This window comes from Triturus cristatus, chromosome 10 (genome assembly GCF_964204655.1).
Source record: "Triturus cristatus chromosome 10, aTriCri1.1, whole genome shotgun sequence".
Lineage (NCBI taxonomy): Eukaryota > Metazoa > Chordata > Amphibia > Caudata > Salamandridae > Triturus > Triturus cristatus.
The window spans coordinates 955725249-955732786 of record NC_140593.1 but is presented as its reverse complement, the minus strand read 5'-3'; the positions used below and the strand labels follow the sequence as shown (position 1 = coordinate 955732786).

General features: G+C 39.8%; 1 long non-coding RNA gene across 1 annotated transcript; it reads left to right on the top strand.

Moving 5' to 3' along the window:
- Window positions 1-1927: 1927 nt before the first annotated feature.
- Window positions 1928-6858, top strand: LOC146796319 (uncharacterized). The gene is made up of 3 exons (XR_014969602.1): window positions 1928-2611; window positions 3840-4659; window positions 5888-6858. It is a non-coding gene; the product is annotated as an uncharacterized LOC146796319 (long non-coding RNA).
- The last annotated feature ends 680 nt before the right edge of the window (window positions 6859-7538 follow it).

The window sequence follows — 7538 nt, the reverse complement described above, 5'->3', positions numbered from 1 at the left end:
CCCTGCGTTGCTGAGACCCAAAAAAAAAAACCTCGTTCCTCAGCCTTTCATCTGCAGAATATATTGAGTGACCAGCAGAGGCAGTGTGCAGAAGAGAATTTCCGTGCATTACTGAGACCAAAAAAAAAAAAAAAACTTGTTCATCAGCCTTTCATCTGCAGAATTTATTGAATGACCAGCAGGCAGTGTTGCAGAAGAGAATGACTGCGTTCCTGAGACGAAATAAAAAAAAACTCCAGCATTCTTTACTCCGTTTTCAATTTATATGGTAAGTGAAACTATGATTTACTCAGTTTGCTTGTCATTAAAATAAGTTCATCGCATCTGACGGTTTTCAGTACCTTTTAGTAGGGTCTTCAGTATAAATTGAATTTGTGTAGACTGTAGCAATGTGTATGATGCTATGAGTGTCGTGATAGTTTATCAAACACTTTGAATGTCTGCAAGGCTGAGAAAACTTTCTTTTGAGACTTGTGCTAGCAGTATTTCCTCAGGGGAAATTACTTTCTTTGAGGCTGGAATGAGTTTTCATAAGTTAGAGCGATTGACTTAGTTTCACATGTAGGGAAGCTCATTTAACGTGGTTCCCTGCACTTTGCATGTTACTCTGGTACAAGAGATGTATTTCTGTTTAGGATACCTTGTGTTCTTGTAACTCCAGCCAACTTTCAAAAGGAGCCCAATGCTTTCAGTGGTGCAAAGGACGTTGCCATTACACCTCCTACTACTTGCCTTGCAGTGTTTATTTTAGATAGATATATTGAGCGTAATTGCTGAGGTCTCATCCTCCTTCGTAATCGTCCCCCTGGTCGCTTTGTCAAGTGGTGCCCTAACACGATAAAGCTACAGGAGGATGTCATCTGACATGAGGGACAATCAATTGCCTAGCATACAATGGAATATATTTATCATGGTATTGAAATGGGTAGCAGGCCAGACAGGATGCCCAACTGAAGATTAACATTCTGAGATGAAAGAAACTAGGGCATTATTTGAGGCTCCTACATTTGTTTGAAGGTGTGATCGATCCTAATATTCTTGAGTTCTCTATAGGTTAGCTGATAGGGATGTGCAAAAACGAAGATGTTAGAATCTGTTATTCATAGTTTTTATTATTCCCACTAACCGTAGCATAAACCTTCCTACCTCAACTTATCAGATAACTTATTTGCTAGTGGTGTACCATAACCTAAAAGATTTTCAGTGAGAAGGGTATGCTGTCACTTGACTGGCCATGAGATCTTTTTATCTACGTCCTAATATAGGTGCTAGAGTTGTCTCGAGAGGGGTAGCAAATAAGACCTAGGATTGAGAGTATGCTAGGTGGAAAATAAAATTGAGTTTAGAATTCTTAATGATCTGTGGATTTTCACAATATTACAGACTCCATAGTATTAATTATCAATGCTTTATAAAGATCTGTTTTTTGTTGTTACATTACTTTGGAAATATTCAAGTTCTAAAAATTGACTAACAGTGGACTTTTCCATCTTCAGAATATATAGAATGACCAGCAGAGGCAGTGTGCAGAAGCAAGTTTCCATGTGTTGCTGAGACCAAAAAAAAAAAAAAAAGAACCTCGTTCCTCAGCCTTTCATCTGCAGAATATATTGAGTGACCAGCAGAGGCAGTGTGCAGAAGAGAATTTCCCTGCATTGTTGAGACCAAAAAAAAAAAAGAACCTCGTTCCTCAGCCTTGCATCTGCAGAATATATTGAGGCAGTTTGCAGAAGAGAATTTCCCTGCGTTGCTGAGACCTAAAAAAAAAAACCTCGTTCCTCAGCCTTTCATCTGCAGAATATATTGAGTGACCAGCAGAGGCAGTGTGCAGAAGAGAATTTCCGTGCATTACTGAGACCAAAAAAAACAAAAAAACTTGTTCATCAGCCTTTCATCTGCAGAATATATTGAATGACCAGCAGGCAGTGTTGCAGAAGAGAATGACTCTGCGTTCCTGAGACCAAAAAAAAAAAAAAAACTCGTTCCTCAGCCTTTCATCTGCAGAATATATTGAGTGACCAGCAGAGGCAGTGTGCAGAAGAGAATTTTCCTTCGTTGCTGAGACCAAAAACAAAACAAAAAAAACCTTGTTACTCAGCCTTTCATCTGCACACTATATTGTGACCAGCAGAGGCAGTGGGCAGAAGAGAATTTCCCTGCGTTGCTGAGACCAAAAAACCTCGCTCCTCAGCCTTTCATCTGCAGAATATATTGAGTGACCAGCTGAGGCAGTTTGCAGACGAGAATTTCCCTGCATTGCTGAGACCAAAAAAAAAAAAAAGAACCTCGTTCCTCAGCCTTTCATCTGCAGAATATATTGAGGCAGTTTGCAGAAGAGAATTTACCTGCGTTGCTGAGACCCAAAAAAAAACCTCGTTCCTCAGCCTTTCATCTGCAGAATATATTGAGTGACCAGCAGAGGCAGTGTGCAGAAGAGAATTTCCGTGCATTACTGAGACCAAAAAAAAAAAAAAACTTGTTCATCAGCCTTTCATCTGCAGAATATATGAATGACCAGCAGGCAGTGTTGCAGAAGAGAATGACTGCGTTCCTGAGACGAAATTAAAAAAAAACTCCATCAGCATTCTTTACTCCGTTTTCAATTTATATGGTAAGTCAAACTATGATTTACTCAGTTTGCTTGTCATTAAAATAAGTTCATCGCATCTGACGGTTTTCAGTACCTTTTAGTAGGGTCTTCAGTATAAATTGAATTTGTGTAGACTGTAGCAATGTGTATGATGCTATGAGTGTCATGATAGTTTATCAAACACTTTGAATGTCTGCAAGGCTGAGAAAACTTTCTTTTGAGACTTGTGCTAGCAGTATTTCCTCAGGGGAAATTACTTTCTTTGAGGCTGGAATGAGTTTTCATAAGTTAGAGCGATTGACTTAGTTTCACATGTAGGGAAGCTCATTTAACGTGGTTCCCTGCACTTTGCATGTTACTCTGGTACAAGAGATGTATTTCTGTTTAGGATACCTTGTGTTCTTGTAACTCCAGCCAACTTTCAAAAGGAGCCCAATGCTTTCAGTGGTGCAAAGGACGTTGCCATTACACCTCCTACTACTTGCCTTGCAGTGTTTATTTTAGATAGATATATTGAGCGTAATTGCTGAGGTCTCATCCTCCTTCGTAATCGTGCCCCTGGTCGCTTTGTCAAGTGGTGCCCTAACACGATAAAGCTACAGGAGGATGTCATCTGACATGAGGGACAATCAATTGCCTAGCATACAATGGAATATATTTATCATGGTATTGAAATGGGTAGCAGGCCAGACAGGATGCCCAACTGAAGATTAACATTCTGAGATGAAAGAAACTAGGGCATTATTTGAGGCTCCTACATTTGTTTGAAGGTGTGATCGATCCTAATATTCTTGAGTTCTCTATAGGTTAGCTGATAGGGATGTGCAAAAACGAAGATGTTAGAATCTGTTATTCATAGTTTTTATTATTCCCACTAACCGTAGCATAAACCTTCCTACCTCAACTTATCAGATAACTTATTTGCTAGTGGTGTACCATAACCTAAAAGATTTTCAGTGAGAAGGGTATGCTGTCACTCGACTGGCCATGAGATCTTTTTATCTACGTCCTAATATAGGTGCTAGAGTTGTCTCGAGAGGGGTAGCAAATAAGACATAGGATTGAGAGTATGGTAGGTGGAAAATAAAATTGAGTTTAGAATTCTTAATGATCTGTGGATTTTCACAATATTACAGACTCCATAGTTTTAATTATCAATGCTTTATAAAGATCTGTTTTTTGTTGTTACATTACTTTGGAAATATTCAAGTTCTAAAAATTGACTAACAGTGGACTTTTCCATCTGCAGAATATATAGAATGACCAGCAGAGGCAGTGTGCAGAAGCAAGATTCCATGTGTTGCTGAGACCAAAAAAAAAAACAAAAGAGCCTCGTTCCTCAGCCTTTCATCTGCAGAATATATTGAGTGACCAGCAGAGGCAGTGTGCAGAAGAGAATTTTCCTTTGTTGCTGAGACCAAAAACAAAACAAAAAAAACCTTGTTACTCAGCCTTTCATCTGCACACTATATTGTGACCAGCAGAGGCAGTGGGCAGAAGAGAATTTCCCTGCGTTGCTGAGACCAAAAAACCTCGTTCCTCAGCCTTTTATCTGCAGAATATATTGAGTGACCAGCAGAGGCAGTTTGCAGACGAGAATTTCCCTGCATTGCTGAGACCAAAAAAAAAAAAAAAGAACCTCGTTCCTCAGCCTTTCATCTGCAGAATATATTGAGTGACCAGCAGAGGCAGTGTGCAGACGAGAATTTCCCTGCATTGCTGAGACCCAAAAAAAAAAAAAGAACCTCGTTCCTCAGCCTTTCATCTGCAGAATATATTGAGGCAGTTTGCAGAAGAGAATTTCCCTGCGTTGCTGAGACCCAAAAAAAAAACCTCGTTCCTCAGCCTTTCATCTGCAGAATATATTGAGTGACCAGCAGAGGCAGTGTGCAGAAGAGAATTTCCGTGCATTACTGAGACCAAAAAAAAAAAAAAACTTGTTCATCAGCCTTTCATCTGCAGAATATATTGAATGACCAGCAGGCAGTGTTGCAGAAGAGAATGACTGCGTTCCTGAGACGAAATAAAAAAAAACTCCAGCATTCTTTACTCCGTTTTCAATTTATATGGTAAGTGAAACTATGATTTACTCAGTTTGCTTGTCATTAAAAGAAGTTCATCGCATCTGACGGTTTTCAGTACCTTTTAGTAGGGTCTTCAGTATAAATTGAATTTGTGTAGACTGTAGCAATGTGTATGATGCTATGAGTGTCATGATAGTTTATCCAACACTTTGAATGTCTGCAAGGCTGAGAAAACTTTCTTTTGAGACTTGTGCTAGCAGTATTTCCTCAGGGGAAATTACTTTCTTTGAGGCTGGAATGAGTTTTCATAAGTTAGAGCGATTGACTTAGTTTCACATGTAGGGAAGCTCATTTAACGTGGTTCCCTGCACTTTGCATGTTACTCTGGTACAAGAGATGTATTTCTGTTTAGGATATCTTGTGTTCTTGTAACTCCAGCCAACTTTCAAAAGGAGCCCAATGCTTTCAGTGGTGCAAAGGACGTTGCCATTACACCTCCTACTACTTGCCTTGCAGTGTTTATTTTAGATAGATATATTGAGCGTAATTGCTGAGGTCTCATCCTCCTTCGTAATCGTCCCCCTGGTCGCTTTGTCAAGTGGTGCCCTAACACGATAAAGCTACAGGAGGATGTCATCTGACATGAGGGACAATCAATTGCCTAGCATACAATGGAATATATTTATCATGGTATTGAAATGGGTAGCAGGCCAGACAGGATGCCCAACTGAAGATTAACATTCTGAGATGAAAGAAACTAGGGCATTATTTGAGGCTCCTACATTTGTTTGAAGGTGTGATCGATCCCAATATTCTTGAGTTCTCTATAGGTTAGCTGATAGGGATGTGCAAAAACGAAGATGTTAGAATCTGTTATTCATAGTTTTTATTATTCCCACTAACCGTAGCATAAACCTTCCTACCTCAACTTATCAGATAACTTATTTGCTAGTGGTGTACCATAACCTAAAAGATTTTCAGTGAGAAGGGTATGCTGTCACTCGACTGGCCATGAGATCTTTTTATCTACGTCCTAATATAGGTGCTAGAGTTGTCTCGAGAGGGGTAGCAAATAAGACCTAGGATTGAGAGTATGCTAGGTGGAAAATAAAATTGAGTTTAGAATTCTTAATGATCTGTGGATTTTCACAATATTACAGACTCCATAGTATTAATTATCAATGCTTTATAAAGATCTGTTTTTTGTTGTTAGATTACTTTGGAAATATTCAAGTTCTAAAAATTGACTAACAGTGGACTTTTCCATCTGCAGAATATATAGAATGACCAGCAGAGGCAGTGTGCAGAAGCAAGTTTCCATGTGTTGCTGAGACCAAAAAAAAAAAAAAAAGAACCTCGTTCCTCAGCCTTTCATCTGCAGAATATATTGAGTGACCAGCAGAGGCAGTGTGCAGAAGAGAATTTCCCTGCATTGTTGAGACCAACAAAAAAAAAAAGAACCTCGTTCCTCAGCCTTTCATCTGCAGAATATATTGAGGCAGTTTGCAGAAGAGAATTTCCCTGCTTGCTGAGACCCAAAAAAAAAAACCTCGTTCCTCAGCCTTTCATCTGCAGAATATATTGAGTGACCAGCAGAGGCAGTGTGCAGAAGAGAATTTCCGTGCATTACTGAGACCAAAAAAAAACCAAAAGAGCCTCGTTCCTCAGCCTTTCATCTGCAGAATATATTGAGTGACCAGCAGAGGCAGTGTGCAGAAGAGAATTTTCGTTCGTTGCTGAGACCAAAAACAAAACAAAAAAAACCTTGTTACTCAGCCTTTCATCTGCACACTATATTGTGACCAGCAGAGGCAGTGGGCAGAAGAGAATTTCCCTGCGTTGCTGAGACCAAAAAACCTCGTTCCTCAGCCTTTCATCTGCAGAATATATTGAGTGACCAGCAGAGGCAGTGTGCAGAAGAGAATTTCCCTGCATTGTTGGGACCAAAAAAAAAAAAAAAGAACCTCGTTCCTCAGCCTTTCATCTGCAGAATATATTGAGGCAGTTTGCAGAAGAGAATTTCCCTGCGTTGCTGAGACCCACAAAAAAAAACCTCGTTCCTCAGCCTTTCATCTGCAGAATATATTGAGTGACCAGCAGAGGCAGTGTGCAGAAGAGAATTTCCGTGCATTACTGAGACCCAAAAAAAAAAAAAAACTTGTTCATCAGCCTTTCATCTGCAGAATATATTGAATGACCAGCAGGCAGTGTTGCAGAAGAGAATGACTCTGCGTTCCTGAGACCAAAAAAAAAAAAACCTCGTTCCTCAGCCTTTCATCTGCAGAATATATTGAGTGACCAGCAGAGGCAGTGTGCAGAAGAGAATTTTCCTTCGTTGCTGAGACCAAAAACAAAACAAAAAAAACCTTGTTACTCAGCCTTTCATCTGCACACTATATTGTGACCAGCAGAGGCAGTGGGCAGAAGAGAATTTCCCTGCGTTGCTGAGACCAAAAAACCTCGTTCCTAAGCCTTTCATCTGCAGAATATATTGAGTGACCAGCAGAGGCAGTTTGCAGACGAGAATTTCCCTGCATTGCTGAGACCAAAAAAAAAAAAAAAGAACCTCGTTCCTCAGCCTTTCATCTGCAGAATATATTGAGGCAGTTTGCAGAAGAGAATTTCCCTGCGTTGCTGAGACCCAAAAAAAAAACCTCGTTCCTCAGCCTTTCATCTGCAGAATATATTGAGTGACCAGCAGAGGCAGTGTGCAGAAGAGAATTTCCGTGCATTACTGAGACCAAAAAAAAACAAAAACTTGTTCATCAGCCTTTCATCTGCAGAATATATTGAATGACCAGCAGGCAGTGTTGCAGAAGAGAATGACTGCGTTCCTGAGACGAAATAAAAAAAAACTCCATCAGCATTCTTTACTCCGTTTTCAATTTATATGGTAAGTCAAACTATGATTTACTCAGTTTGCT